The 16418-nt window shown below is 39.6% G+C and overlaps 1 protein-coding gene across 4 annotated transcripts in view; it reads left to right on the forward strand.

Annotated features, from left to right (window-relative positions):
• LDB3 (LIM domain binding 3) overlaps nt 1-16418 on the forward strand; it is a 117605-nt gene that overhangs the window by 6805 nt on the left and 94382 nt on the right. The window lies entirely within an intron of this gene.

The following is a 16418-nucleotide window of genomic DNA, read 5'->3' on the forward strand; positions in this document are numbered from 1 at the left end:
ACCTTGTTTTCTTCCTTCTCCTTAAAACATTATTTCAAGGTGTTGCACTTGAGTACCCTTATTATCTGAATTAGCTCGGTTTCTTAAAAGTTTTTAACATTGGATGGTTTTCAGGAAACTTGATTTTCCCATACCTATCCTTCTCTTATCAGATAATTCTGTGTAACTTCTGGTAGCTCTCTTTTTTTTGTTTTGGTTTGTTTGTTTGTTTTGGTTTGGGGGTTTTATATTTTTGTTTGTTTGTTTTCTTTGTTTTGTTTTGTTTTGTGTTCTTTCTGACAGTCTCAAATCTGCTCCAGAATGTTCAGATCTCTTTAGAGAAGTCTTGGTTCCTCCACAAATCACCTGCAGAAGGCTTGTTTTGCAGTACAGTGACAAGAGAGGTTACTTACATAACAGTGTTTAAAAGTAATACCAGAATGATTTAATCAGACAAACAAGTGGAATGCAAACAAAAGGTCTGCTTCACTGGAAAAAAAAAAAAAAAAAAGAAAAAAGAAAGAAAAAAACCCACCTACACTACTTTTAAAAGCGTGTTGGATTTTTTTTTTTTAATTGAAAAATACAGTCTGTTAAGTTGTGGGTACAAAATTGGTATCTCTGCAAGAGTCATGATTCAGAGTCAATCAGTGAGCTTCTGAAATCTTAACTATACTTTTTCATATTCATCCTGTGAAGTTTTGTATCATTTGATCTCCCTTGTTCTTCTGCACATTAGCCCTCTCTCGGAAGACAGAGCTGCATTTACCTTTAGTATTAAGGCCTATGAGGATGAGAGGAACTTTTCAAAACTCCTTTTGCAGAAACAGGGCAGTAGCTGCCAAGAAGGATGTTTGGTCAGTATTATTAAAAGCCAGCAAGTAAAAGACAACCTAAAATACCTCCTGCCCACAAAAATAAACTCACTTCATGACCTCAGTTTAGTTTCACTCATGTAAATAGTGTTGGTCTTTCTTTCCCTATCACAGCCAAGGTAAGTACAGAGAGGTGCCAGCATATTTCTGTAGGCATTTTCATGCCGTTTTGCAGCCTGACAGTCATACCTAGAGGCTGTCAGTGGAGGACCAGGGCTGTGGCAATTGCACTGTGTATGACACAATCAGTAATGAAAAGCTGATTGTTTCCCAAACAACTCATTGTCTCATATAGTAATTTATTAAAGTGTAAACTCTATGCCCAAAGGCTGCGTGATTCTCGTGGGGCTTTTGAGAGCATATGAGGAGCAGGAGTGAAACTGCAGTGGCTGAATTCCCAGAGGTGTGGAGGAATTACCTCTTCCCACAGCTGACTGCCTTTCCAGCAAGTAGCAGTGTCAGAAAGCACTGCTAAATGTTTTGAACTCTTTCCCAGTGAGACCCAGCTTTTAGCTGGGCCTATTGATTTGGGATGGGACAGGATTTTGTATCCTGCCTTACAAGGGGAAAAGCACACATACAAGAATAAATACAGCCACTTTGAGGGTGAGCTGGGATAGTAATGCCTGCTGGTTGAGATGTTTTTAATTGGAACACTGTGTAATACATGACTTTTGATGGTAATAGTGTATGTTTGCCTTTAGCATCTTTCTCATAAATATATCTCCAAATGGATCAGATATTCCCCTTAATCAGAAATTTGCAGTCATAAGAGGGTTAAGCTGTGAACTTAGCCATAACTGCAACCTTATCATGGGGGAAAAGGAAATCTGTACTTACATTCTCAAGATATCCTTGTGGGGCAATGGAGGGGAAGATAACCAGGAGGAAAATCCCTTTCTTGGAAGAGGCACACAGCTTTAAATGTTGCTGATGGGTGCTGTACGCTTACCTATGGACTGGTTTTGATCCACAGCTACACTGAGATGAGATATGACTTTCTGTGTGCAAGATGAGTCCTAAACCACTAACACTTCAACTTAAAAGGTCTTGTAATTGCTTTTACTACCAGATGTGCCACGGCCCTTTTGCCTGTGTAGGTGTAGGGTCCCTCTCAGTGTGCAGGCAGGGTTTGCATGCAGACACCTCATTACCCTCCATCTGCCCCCTAGCAATTAGCCTGGCTGTGGGTGGGCCACGGAAAACACAAAGGTTCATCCTTTTTCATCAAGGCTCTATGCTCTTCTGTCAGGCTGCAAGAGAGTTGCTTCTGAGCTCCTGAGAAAGATGATGAAACAGTAGAACACATTATTCATCCCATCTATAGTATTTTATGCCAACACGTTTCCAAGGACCTTCCCAAAGGAGGGTGCTAATAGTATGCCCTAATGAAACTGGCCCATGCACAGACATAAAGTGGGCAGCCTGGACTTGGGAACTAGAGCTGTGGCTTACCTGTCAGGTAGGTCCGGGTGATCAGCTCATTGCTGAATAGTCAGCAGCATAAGACGCAAGACTCACAGTGAGTCAGCTGGGTGACAGGTGAAGATGTGTTCCTCTGAAATGGATTGTTCTGCTTATCTGTTCTTTATCTAAAAATAAATGCCTGACTAACATAGTGGGTGGGGACAAGAAAAGGGGAGACAAAAACAAGAAGGGAAGAGTTAAGGTCCCTCTGAAGCTTTTACACTCCTTTAACAATGGCATTGGAAAACAGTCTGTGAAGACTTTAAAACTATTATTTCAGTCCCCACCCTGCATACCATCCCACCCTACAGAAAAATCCTGTCATAAGATGTCAAATTCTGTCATGAGATGTCACGGGCAGGTAGCAGAGGTAGGAAAACAGTATTGACAGACTTTTAGTAAAGCTGAGCATCTGTCAGCCCAGCTGAAATGAATGAGACTTGCAGGTTGTTGGCAAAGCTAAGAGCTGTCACCAGTGGCATGATCACACACATAAATCTGGTCTTTCCAAACCGACGTGGGCAGCAAAGCCGTTTATTTTCTCCTGCTGCTTGCATGGACTGTCTGGAAGCAAGCAGAATTCATTAATTTTACAGACCTAATCCTCTGTAAGAAGGCTTTTGGACACAGTTAATTATCTAAGTGCTCTGTTGCCGTGTTACCTAAGATGGTACAGTTGTACGTGGTTGGATGCAATAGCAGAACCTCTCCATGTGTTTCTGAATGTTTATTGCTGAACAGTGAATTTTCTGGTGGGACAGACTGGCTTGCAGGGGGTGCAATGAGCTGAAAGGTGTGCAGGAACTATCATCATCTGAGCTAGGAGAAATATTATCTAGAACACTGTGGTAACTTATGACTGGTATATTCTTTTTGTGATGATCCATAGTTTTGTATTTCCTAGTAGAGGGGTTTTTTAGTTGCTTGGGTTCCAAATCAAAAGCCAGAGCCTGCCTGAAGCAGAGGGAGATAAGGGTTAAACAAAACAAAAACGTTTAAGAACTATTTTTCTTTACTTAAGTGAGGAAAAAGTTGAAATATGATGATGATGTAAGCACAGTGAGGGGACACAGCAAACACTAGTATGAAAAAAATTAAGATAGCTGATCTGTATGCTTATTCTGATACAAGCAGAATAAGCTGAACACAGAACAATCTGAAACTGCTCTTTGAGGCTGGGGGGAAACCGCTGGTCTAGCATTTTGCAGTCTGTCTCTGCAGGAGCAGGAAGGTTTTTCTCACAGTTGTTAGGCTCTTTCCTTTTATCAGCATCTCTTCCTGATTGCTTCCTGTCCCTCCTCCACTCCCTAGCATACATATGCCAGCCCCTGGCTGTGACTGCCTTTGCTTTAGAGGAGCTGTGTGAGAGTACTCATTTCCTGTGGGCTATTGCATATCAGTGCCTTACAACAGACAAGTGATGGGGGAAGCCAATCCCTCTTTTTTTTTTTTTCCCCTCAGTTCTTGAAAGCAGGGAAACCTCAAATGATCTGGGTCAGGCTCTATGCATTCTACAGCTGTCGTTTGAATGGCCATGTGGGCTGTACATAAATTATAATAAGAATGCAGTTTACCTCTATTGACTGAACTGAAGCAATTTAACAAGTTCACTTGAAATGCTGATCCCACATCACCCCTGGTGAATCGAACTGCTGAGCAGTTGTCCTACAGCTACAGCTGCAACTTTGAGAGGTGTTTTTTTCATCTCCAAACAGGAAGTTCTTCACGATACCAAAACCCACAGATTATTGTTCATAATTGCTGATATTCTACTAAATTAACAGGTAAACCTCATGTCCTCTAAAAGTCTTCCTCCTTAACTACTATGCAGTGGAGATGTTTCCTTTTTCCCCCCCCCCGAAGTTCAAATGACTTGAATCAACTTCTGAGAAGGGAGTGTGCCATTTAATATAATGACTGTCTTATGTCTAGATAAACTGTAGTAATTTCTTATGCCTGAGCAGTCACATTCTTCCAGTCTTGTTACAGTTTAACTCAAAATAGTTCCTTGTGAGAGGAAAATGGAATACTTCCAGTCTAGCTTTTAAGAACACACCAAAACTTTCCTATCTCCTTTTTTATAAAACAATTATTCTGTGGGCATCAGCATTTTAATTTGTAGATCACTTCTTGAGCAACAGTCACCCTACCTGAAGTTACAGCATTCTGATTTCTACTGCATCCCACTATTATATGAGCAAATGTGTCAGTGTCATGAGAGAGTGCTGGTTACTTTGGGTGAGATGTTTGCTTTCAAACTAATTTGCAAACCAAGTCTTGTACGTTTACAGCTACAGTTATCAGAAGTTACTGTATTTCTGGGAGCCTGAAGCCTACAAGTAACTGCTCAGCCTCCTGATTTGGTATTGTTTATTTGAGATGTTCCAGTAGTCAGCATCTGTACTATAAATGGCAGATCAGTGTACAGGGCATTTGTATGCTAAGGTTGCATGTCCAGTCAAACATGACAAAATAGCTTTCAGGAGGGAGATGGAGCTAACTACAGCTTTTGGTCAAATGATTTCTCATTTGAATCAAATATGTACTTGGAACAGCAAGGCAGCCCCTCTTATCTGTTTGTGTGATTAAAGGAATCACTGAATACTAAGTCCACTGCTGAAAGTCAGAGTATATAAGGAGTGTTATGTACTCTGCACAGTATCTGTGCAAAAATCATCTGCTTAAGGTTGTGTTCTGCAATCCTATCCTTGCTTTGAATTTCGGGAGAATCATTTAGCCCTGTTAGAATATAGGCCAGATAAATGTGAGTAATGGCTGGTAGTAGCTGAGGTACTGGCTTAAATGATGTTACATCACCAAAACTGCTGCTCTGACTGCTCTGATACATAATACATAGCCTGTGGGTTTGAAGCCCTTTCGTTATTTCACCTGCTAAATGCAGCTCTTTCCTTTGGGGTGGGATTGTATCTGAGTCATCAATACTCATGTGGCCTTATCCGTGAAAAGAGCTCAGTGTATGAAATAACTGGGCTGAATGGCAACTATGCAATTGGCACTAATAAAGTGACTCTGCAGCTTTCTTTCCTGCAAAAGGAAGGAGAATATAACCCTTCCCTTGACCAGGAGGCATATAGAGTTAGCTGTGAGAAACTTGGGCCCAAGACTGGTGAGAAACTGGGAAGTTCAGAACTGGGGATAACAGTAGTTATTGTGGTTTTATGGAGGAGGAGCAGAAGGAGAAGGTTTCTTAACCTAAGGAAACAGATCCACAACTCAAAAGAGTTAGGTTCCTTTTTCTCTTGTTTTAACATTTAACAGTGTTCCCTAGCAACTAAATAGTCTGGTCTGACCAATTGCTCAGCTTTTGGCCTAGAGTTTATTTATTTGAGAATATAGCTCATCTAGTATTTCAGGAAGTCTTCAGATTTACAGGATTATTATTAAAGTTAATAATTTTGCAAATCTTTTAGAAGCAGTAAACACATCAGGAGGTAACCATTAAATGCTGAATTTAAAGCTGCTGAATTGTTAGTGCTTTATAATTAAAATGCACAATAAGCTTTTTTTCAGGTAGAACTTTTTATTAGTGCTTGATGTCTGAACTCTATAAATGACTATCATAATAACACAGCAGATAACTGTCATTAGCTCCATTCTGAATATATCATTGCACAATGTTCTCCAGCCAGTGGAACACAAAGAGAAATTAGCTCTGCAAATACGTTAGCATTAACTCTCTATTCTAGCAGCAGCAGTCCCCATCTGGTCACTCCTGCTGCCTAATTAGTAGAATAAAGTGTATATTATTTTATAACTATCTAAAATGCGGGTATTTAAAAAGAAAACAAAACCTCAGACCTTGAGTAGCACTGTGAAAGTATGACAATGCTGCACAAAATGGAATGGCCTTCACCGTAATCTAGATTTCATAGTGGGCTGGAGCTAACTGAGAGCACAATTTCATGTAGCTGATGTGTGTGTCACTGGAAATTTCTGCACATCGGTACCTGAGGTGTCATCACTTTAGTGCCTAATATAGCATTACATGGTGTCCAGTATAACATGAGATACTGCTCTTCTTTTTTCACTGATTTTTATTGCAAGATTAGCCAGATGATCAATGTGTGGGTAAATTATTAATCCTCATTGAAAGATCAGGAGAAGGGGAGAAAAAGGAGGGAAATTTCTGCTGAACACGGTAAAAAATCAATTGCAACTGCAAGCCTTGAGGAAATAAATGAATTTAAAACATTGTCTGGCAATGTCACCAGTAGTTTGTTGAAATGAATAATGCTAATCGAAAAAGAATGGCTTAATATACAGGATGTTAAAGAGCTGTTCCTTCAGTACCAGTGTAATTAAAGCCTTTAGAAAAAGCTTACCTGGGAACAAAACCTCGGAAGAGGCTTTTTGTTACAGTTGTTTATATTCCTAACTCCTAATTTGATAAAACTATGCTATGATATTTAATAAATGGCATTTCATAAAGAATTTCATTCTTGCTGGTACTGAGTGAGGACAAGGCCTGCTGTTCAGGCACATTGTGTTGACCCATAATTTACATTAGATATTTAAAAGCAAACAGATATCACCTCTCAAAATGTGCTACATAGCTGATGATAAAAACAGTTTATTTTACTTAGCTGCTGTCATAACCTCAGGTCCTAAAAGAAATTAAGCTGGACTGTGTAAAGCTGGCCCTGAAGCTCCATTCAGCCTTACTGTTGGATATCCTTTGGAAACAGTTCTAAAAGGTTCCATTTTTTTCAGATCAATGAAGAGTGTAATATTTCCTCCAAATGTAAAGCTGTTTGTGTTCTTCTGAGAGATTTTCAGGAAAAATCCAGGGAATCCAATAAATAGGGAGAAGAAAGGATCTGGAATGAAATAACCTTTAAAAAACTTGATTTTCAGCTTACAAATGGCTCCAGATGACATCTTGAATGGGCTTCATACAAGGTGACTCCTCTTTCCGTTAGTGGTGGCTAGAAGCCATTTTCCCAAAAAGTCAGTGAGATCTTGTTCTTCTTTTAGGAGGATCTAATGGGTCAAATGTCTTCACGGCATGTAAATCCCCTGACCAGGGTAGAGTTACTTTCTGCACCTCCCACATGCAGAGCTGGTGTTGTGATCATCTGTGCCACAGGTGTTCAGTGCCTGGACACTGCATAAATAGGTTTTAACCTTTCTCCAAAATCCTTCAAAATAATCTTGATTTGTGGCAATGGCAGCTGAGGATTAGGAGGAACACAGCCTTTCATATGTTCCCACCATACTCCCACCTTTCCCTTGCTCAGAGTCCAAATTCCAGCTACTGGGCTATTTTGGCCCCCTTGCCTCTCTTGCTTAGCCATACTTGTTAATACAGATATAATCACTTATTAGAAGTAACAGGCCTAATGACACATGCTTACTATAAACGCTGTATGGATTCTCAGTTTAAAGCCAGCATTTGTGACAATTAGTCTTTGTGGCATGAATAAAAATATTTGTAGCGCATTGTAGTACTTACTATACCTGGTTGGGGTGTCACGTACGCTCTTGAGAAGCCTCTGTGGGACTCTCATGCTATATTTAAAGCATCCTGTAACTTAGGAAGCTATTTTGAATTGGAAACAGTACTGCATTTACCTCAAGCTTCTGGAATGGGACATGGTATCCAAAACTCCAAAAATACTACGTGTAACCCCAGATTCTGGTACGTAGTGCCAAATCGGAATGCTCTGGTATTAGGGTGAATTTGGGTTACCTTTTCTTGATCCTGAGGGTCACTGGGACCGTCCTGCTCTATTTGAGAATGTCAGCATTCTCTCCTTACCTAGTCATAGCTGGTTCAAAAATGGCCAGGGGCAGTTGGTACTATGGCAGGTGTTTAAAAAAGAAATAGGCAGCCAAAACAAGATGTTGTTTTTCATCGGCATTGGCAAAGGTTAACTGTTGTAGGAAATAAATGGATAGTCTTTCTGCTAATTTTTTTTTTACAGGAGATGCAAAATATAGGTACCTTCCTGGCCTACTGTCAAAATTGCTTTCCTGTCTAAAAGATTCTTATCTCACTTGTTTGCTTAAATTATCTAACAAATTATTCAAGATTAAATCCTTTTGTCAACTACATGGGGTGGGGTGGGTGAGGATCTCTCTGTTACGTGTGTGCTTTGCTTTCTTGACGGCAAGAAGGGGTCAGCAGTCTGTAAGCATCATAGGCTGTGTGAACAAGAAACCAAACCTATTTGAACAGCAATCTCTTCTCAGTTTAATTGCCTGCTGCTTGGTACTGCTTCTTTTCAGTGCGACACTTCTCAAAATGCAGCGTGTGCTGTTTCGGCGCAGAGTTGTCAGTAGCTCAGGATGAGTGTGCAGAGCTGTGGGTAGCAGAGTGTTGACACCTGACAGGAAGAGGGAGCAGATTATTGGGGTGCCAGAATTGTTTGGCTGTTTCATCCCTGAGGCACAGCAAAGCTCTCCTCTCCTCTGAGGAGGGCACTGTCACACCCTTGAGAACTGCGTGCCTGGGCTGTAGCAGTCGGACCAGTACTGATATCGCCGTGGTCATGTGGGAGACCTCTAACATGGGCTCTTGGCATTCATCCTCGCTCCATGTGGGATGGTTCTGTGCTGTCTCCTCCTTCCATATACCTGGGATGGGGCCTTCCTCCCCTGCCTACCTTCCCTTGCACTACTCCCACACGTTCCCTCTCATCAAAGTCCGCTGTCCTTCCTTTGCTCCCAGCTCTCCATGATGTTCAGATTAAGGGAATGAAGAGCGGAGGAGCAAAGAAACGAAGGCGGCATTTGGAAAGTGAAAGTTATAGACCCTTCCACAGGGTGTTAAAATTTCTTATAAAACAGCAAAGGAAAAATATGCAGGTTGTACATGTACATGTGCAGGAGGGAAATGGCTGAATATGGTACCTCATGGAAGTTCATGACTGCTCTGTGTGAAGCTGTGGAGTTTCCTGTTTCTCTGATTACATGTGTTGCTGTATTAAATAGTCTTCTTTAGCCTGTGTTGAGGAACTCACACTGCAATTAATATCAATATAAATTCTATGTTGAGAAGAGAGTATATCTCCCCTGAGCATTTCTGGAAGGTGCTTTCCTCCCTTTACAGTCACACCTCCTATAGTCCACAAAAGGATGGTTTTGTCCTGCTCATCAGTAATTCCCTTTTCCAATGTATCTGTGCTTAAGTTTTTGCAGAGCTTTGCTTCCTCACCCTGCAAGATATAATTTTAGAACGTAATCTCCAACTTTTTTCTCTGAAGAAACTATGCTGTACATTGTGAGACATATTACTTCTTTAAAAAGAAATACAATCAGATATTGATCATGAGCATTTTCTTAAGTTCTTCATGGTAAAATATGGGAATATGGGCATCATTTCCAAGCCCATGTTGTATCTTCTGAGGCTAACATCACTGAGGCTAAATTTCTAGAAAACATTCTTTAGACAACCTAAAGAAAGAGGCAAGTGGATAAAAGAGTTTGTTTCTTTTTTTAAATCCACCCTGGAGAGTAACAGAAACAATAAACTCTTGTGGAAAATGTGCCTTGTGAAGATGTGTATGTGTGTTCTAAATGACAGTGGAGAGAGCCCCAGCAACTCACATCAAAAAGGTCTGGATCTTCAACTCATACAGATCTAGAATTCCTTCTTTTATACAACATGATTCTGTGTTTTTTAGCTTTGGGAATCAGAGTTGAATGAAGTGGAGGTGAGGGGGAGGAGCAGAATAAACCTTCTATAAGGCCTAGAGAATTGGTGAATTAATTCAGTTTTAATTTCAAATCAGCTTCATCTAGACCCAGTTCTAATTGCCTTTCTAGGAAGGATGAGCAGAAGTCTAAGGACTGATGATTTCCATGAACAGGGTTGCTCTCTGGAAGAATATGAAGTGGTTTTGGTTTTTCCCTAGTGTATGTGACTTGTCATGGAGGTTATCCCAGCTTGTGGGAACATTCCTGGCCCTAAAAAAAAAAAGTGATCATCACTTCCACAATATTGAAGACATATTTGCAGTATGATTGACAAGATGAGGAGGTGGTATATAATTTCTTTGCATGTCAAGGGACTGGCAGCAAATGACTCCAAAACTGGGACTTAGCTGCTTTATTTATCCCTTGAACAGATGCAGTGCAAGCAGCTGCAATAAGATCTTTTATACATTCCACCCACAATTCCCTGGAGTTCATGTGTCCTAAAGACAACCTGGAAAAGGAGGCAGGACATTCTCTTGTACAGTATTATATTTTATAAGTACAGTGTGAGATGCTGATCCTTCTCATGGGGAAAGAATTCCAAGCTGGATCTGAGTTTCATGCCATTTGATGATATGGGTAGATGTCTTTTGCCACTCTGAGTATTTAGCTCAAACGCTTAATTTGGACTCTAAATTTTTTGGTTGATTAAAAGTCTTTATAGACCAGGAAACAGCACAAATAATTAGTTTCATTATAATTTAACACTTATTTGCCTTGTTAACTGGGCACTTGATTAGTTGTATCTGAGGAAAGCATCACTAAGAGGACTGGTAAACAATCTTACTTCTTTTGTCTCCATTAAGTCTTGATCCTCCTCCACTGGTTTTGCAGAGATTGGACTGGGTTCTAACATTAAATGCATCTCCAAGCTCAGGAGGCCAGGGAAGAGCCCTTGCCATGTAGTTGATTGTTCAGTGTGTAGATAAAGGGTTTAGGTATAAACTTTCCTTGTTGGCACTTAATTTTAGAACATCCACAGTGAATGTTCTGGCCTGGATGCCACAAGGCTTTAGTTTTAATCTTCCCATAAAGTATCTGCTCTTGGCTGCTGTCTGAGCAGAGTCTATCTGGCCCCTATATCCACACTTGTGGGAGATTGCCCTGGGATATACTAATGCTGTAAAAAGATATTTAGAAAATACTCCCTAAAATATTATCTTTTTCCACAGCAGGGAACCTAATTTTACAGTAGCAAGATGTGAATCAGGAACTACTGAGAAAAGCCCCTAAATTGCCAAAATCATTCTGAAAATAGAGGGCACATGCCATCTTCTGAGGCTGTTCACATCTTCCCACCATTGCAGCAATGACATTAATGTGGTGCTCGGTAAAAATTAGTTTCCTCAGTGTGTCATAAGAGAAAAGCATTTTCCTGGCTCCGTTTTAGCACCTTAAAATTGGTGACGGTGACCACCTTGAAATGGTGAAGTTGAAACATCTAATTGTTTAATAATTATTTGAACATTTTCATATATTTATTAAAGCCACAATATTAAAAGCTCCAAATCCCTGTGTTTATTAGTTTTTTAAAAAATAAATTAAAAGCATGCTTGTTTAGAAAGATGCCGAGTCCTGAGAAGAGATGAAAAGTGCAGTGACTTACAATGTCCATTATACAATTTTAGTTGAGCTTAGTTTTACATTTTTGGTTGGAATGCAAGAAGTGTTCTCCCCATTTTCCCTCCTGAGTGGGATTTTCCCTCACTGCCTGTGACCTGTGTATTTATTTTTGTATACAAATGGCCTATAGAAAAATCTCTCCTGCTTATTTTTTTGTGTACACCTGTGATGAACAAGTACTCTTGATTATATAATAATATGTGTAGCTTTTCTATGTCATTTGATACACCACGACTTGCATTTTACCTTGCTTTTATACCAGAATAAGTAAAATCTAGGCTTTTTTGATTGTATCTTTTCACTTTGTGTCCAGTTTCATTCCTTTAATATGCAAGAACATGGAGACATGAATTTTCCTCCCAGCTGCAGTGCTTTGTTTCCTTTTGCTAGTGTTTTCACACGCCTCACCTATTTAGACAAAAGTTTTGATGCCTGTGGGCGTTTTCTTTTTGGATGAATTTGCAAAACTTGTCCAGCAGGCTCAGCACTTTCAACTGAACTTTGGGCACTGCTGAGACACCAAGGACAAACAGCCACTGGTTTGGCTGTGCCTCTTGACACTTCCCTCTCTTCCTCTGGTGACTTGTATCACTTTGTAGTGCAAGCAGGTTGCACTGTGACAGTCCTCAATTGACTCAGATAACACAACAGAGAGAGTGCCGTGGCCTCCTGTTTAAAGAGAGCTGCCTATAAGCTGCTCTTAAAAATTGATAATATGAATTTTAACCTTTGCTTAGCTTCGAAATACATCTTTTGCTTCCTGTGATTGTTGATGTTGTTTTGAGGTGTATTGTCTTTTTCCTTTCTGTTCTTGCCTCTGACACATTCATCATGTGGTTTTTTTGTAGTTAATTTTCATTGCAAAGACTAGTGAGAGAGACTAGGACAGAACTTTATTTTTTGATTAAAATATACATTGTCCATTTTGTGATATGAGAAGACCATGTTACAAGGTATCCTTTTTGCTGGCTTCACTCCAGCCCACTGTTATCCATAGCCTCAGCCTACATGTCACTGCTTATATCCTCTCAGTAGAAACCAAAGTAACTACAAGACTGAACAAACTGCCCAAATACCAGGAATGTAAGGGTATAATCGGAAATAGGGAGGCCATTAGGAAGCATTTATGTAAGGCTGGATATCTGGGATGTATGTGGAAATGACTGGTAATGTTTTCATTCACCATCTCTCACTATCAAAGCATTTGGAGGTATTCTGCTAGGAATGGGGTGGTGTTTTGAGTTTTAAGTTCAGATTAAGTAATGTCTAGAGAAAGTCCAGGGTCAAGTCTGACAGAAGAGAGAGCACTGTAAGGCTGGGCACTGGCATGGGACCACAGGAAAGAAGTTTGAAGTCTTGCCTGGCAATTGTCCTTCTATAACAGTCCTGTTGTTCCGATGAACACAAGATTAATCTATTGTAATTTAAACAAGGAAGTTGGAGAATAAATAGTCCTGCTTCCACTGTGGTGCTTGCTGACAATATTTACATTGGTGTTTAAAACAAATATAGTTTATTTTGTGTTGCTCTATATGTTATGTTAAATACATTCTGGTGCTGGCAGCAGGAAGAAATGTTCCCCAGTGGGGGTAAAAAGCCCCACAACCAAGTAAAAAAATCCAAAAAGTAAATTCCTAATACTGTGAGAAATTATTGGACACTGTAAAGAACTAAAACTATTCAAGTCATAAAAGTTTAGGTAGAATATAATTAAAGAATTTTGGGGAGTTTGGATATTTCAGACAGTACTAAGTTGCTGTGACGTACCCAATTCCCAATGTCAAATCTGGTCTTCCCCAACCTCCCCTTCAGTTTTATCAAAGTATGAAAGTCTTGACTGAGTGAGAAGCTATTGTTGGCAAGCCTTTGATGGACACTCCTGGAATTTCGTTGCAGGAGCCATGACTTCTGTTTTATCTGAAATCTCACTGGCTCTCGATGACAGACAAACTCTGTTTTTAGCATTGCACTGAAGGTCAGGCAAATGACTAGTTTCCAAATAGAGTAACTGAAGATACTGGAACAGATTTATTCCTGGTATAATTCCACTAGTTCTATGAAGTTACAGGGGAAATATATTTGTCAAGAGAGCCTTATGAGTTGAAGGATAATACTGCTGTTCTTAATCGCTTGTGTATAAAAGGAGCTTGGAAAAAATACCATTTCATATAACATTAAAATTCCTTCTGTAAGAGAAATTCTACACTTACTAACATAAGAGTAATGTTTTTAGCTGGTATAAACCAGCTTAACTTCATTAAGGAGACTGACCACCACAGAATGTAGTATTTTTTCTGATATCAGAGAATACAGCTCTAGCTTTTGAATTACAGATGAGGTTGAGGTTTTCTGGGTGTGTAAATATTTTAGGGCTAATCTAGGAAAGGTAGACACTGCTTAGGCTGCTTTCCTAGTGGCATTTAGGATGATTCCATTATTTTTACAGACCTTTAATTTTGGCTACAGTTTTGGCCCACCTCAAGTCCATAAACTGACTATCAAGCAGACTGGTTAGATATTTCATTTCATTTTTGCATGTTATCTGTGACCTTAATTCATACAGAAAGCAAAAATTGATTTTGCAGATGGATCAAGCAAATGAAAACTAGATACTCTTGTACCAATTGCTCGGGTACTAGTAAAGGAATAATCTACATCTTTATAGAATGACATGGCAAAGGCCAAAACTACTAGAAGCTGCTTTGTTGGAGTGGATTGGACAGTCTGGGTTGGGGACATGAAGTCATAGATGCAGAGAGATCCTATGACTGGCAAAAGCTGTCACATTCTGTGCCACTTTGTGCCTGAAGGACTAGGAGTACGTTGGTTACCGACATCCTGTGACACTGGGAGTTGGCACAAACATTTAAGATTTAATTTTTTCAAAGAGGACATTGCCAAGAATGTGAAATAAATGTAAACTTTGCAGATGTAAGTATAATTTTTACAGTTCTTTGGCAGAAGTGTTTCCCTTAAAGCTCAAACAGCATGTTTTAGTAGCTTGGTCTTACTTTCCCCAAAGGGGTACACTTCAGTGAGCTTTTCCCTTGGAGGTGTCAAAATGTTTATTTAATGACAGATACCCTGATGATCATGAAGTACAAAGAACTGTTGCCATCACAAGGCGGGATTTCTTCAAACTTAGTCAGCTTTGACGCTAATGCTGTACCCTGGAGGCTCCATTTTTCCAAACCATTCACAACATATGCTCTTTTTAAATCCATCAGACAATCCTGCACTCATTCTATACCCTGCGTTCTAATGTCAAAGCCAATCTATGTTCTACTTGTGGCACCTGCTGTGGCACATACTTCAGCTGCTTTAGGGTAGTACTAAGCATACCACCATACTTACAGTCCTGTCAACATAGCTGTGATAAAGACCCTTTGGAAAATGTATAGCTCCACCCTAAAATAATCATTTATCATAACTCATAAGGGAGAATTAATTGGCATTTAGTACTTGTAATAGTATGGATTAGTGCCCTCCATGAACAGGGCCATGTATAAAAGCACAGGCCTCCTAGAGGAGTACTTTCATTTTTAACATGGCAAATCAATTTCTGTTACAAATAAACTCCACTTTTAAAAACATACTTAAGACAGTAAATATATTGCCAAGGGCTGTTGCACTAAATACTCTTAAGCCAGGCTTTAGCAACATCAATTTGTATTACTAAATACTGAAAATACTATCATAGCTCAAGTTACAAGTTTATGTTAAAAATAAATTAAGCTTTTTTTTTCCTTTACTAACAACATCAACATCGTTCAAATGATGGGTTAACAAAATGGTTACACGTGAGTCCTGACAGCTCTTTTGTGAAGTGTTTGCTATGGCCCCAGCCATAGTCACTAGAGAGGGGCTCCCAAATGTAAGGGTGACATGGACTTACAGGTTACTTTTGGTAAGAAGAGCATGGAAGTTGCTCTTCAGGACAGAAGGAAATGCTTTCCTCAATTTTTCTTGCATACTCTTAAAACTCTAGAGGGAATAAAAGAGCTTTTAGCACGTTATTGTAAATTAAAGGTATATTTTCCAAATGTTATTTGAGAAGAAATCATTTATATTTTGCCTGAGGTGAAAAATGAAAGCTCTGATTTACCACTGCCAGGCAGCTATGAGGGCATTTGTAGTGCAAAGCAGTTAAAAGAGAAACTGAAATACTTGCATTTGTACTGAAGAGAATAAATTTGTGCAAAGTAGTGGGAAATTGGAACCATAACATTTTTGCTGTGCAAAAGCTTTATTTCTAATTTGTTAGCAGGACAGAAAAAAATCCCAAGAGAGAGAAGCTCTCTGATTCTCCAAAGCAAACAGGCTGGGGTCATAGGAAGAATATGCACAATGGAATTAATTTTCTGCATGAGACTCCTTGAGTCATGAACTTTCTCAACAGCTCGATTCACACCTTACTTGGGGAAGGTACTTGTGATGAAGCTGTTTCAAAGGCTGTCAGTCCTAAAGTGGTTCAGTTCTTTGCCCTTCCTTCTTCAGTGAGATGTAACCACTTTTGATATTCAAACTTTCAGTTCTCCATTCTTTTTCTTTCTCTTTATTTGTTGTTTTTTTTTTTTTTTCTGAGAGTTGATCATCAGTGTCCCCACTAATACAAGCACAAGACTCTCTAATTCCACGCTGATACACCATAAACAGCACACAGCCTTCTTATCAGCTTTTACATAAGATGGGCATGACTTCGTGTCATATCTGAGTTGCAGCCAGCAAAAGCTTACCCTGAAAGCCTAGTGCTTT

Source organism: Empidonax traillii, unplaced genomic scaffold, assembly GCF_003031625.1.
Source record: "Empidonax traillii isolate 1590-97213 ecotype Southwest subspecies unplaced genomic scaffold, ASM303162v1 scaffold475:size860808, whole genome shotgun sequence".
Taxonomy (NCBI): domain Eukaryota; kingdom Metazoa; phylum Chordata; class Aves; order Passeriformes; family Tyrannidae; genus Empidonax; species Empidonax traillii.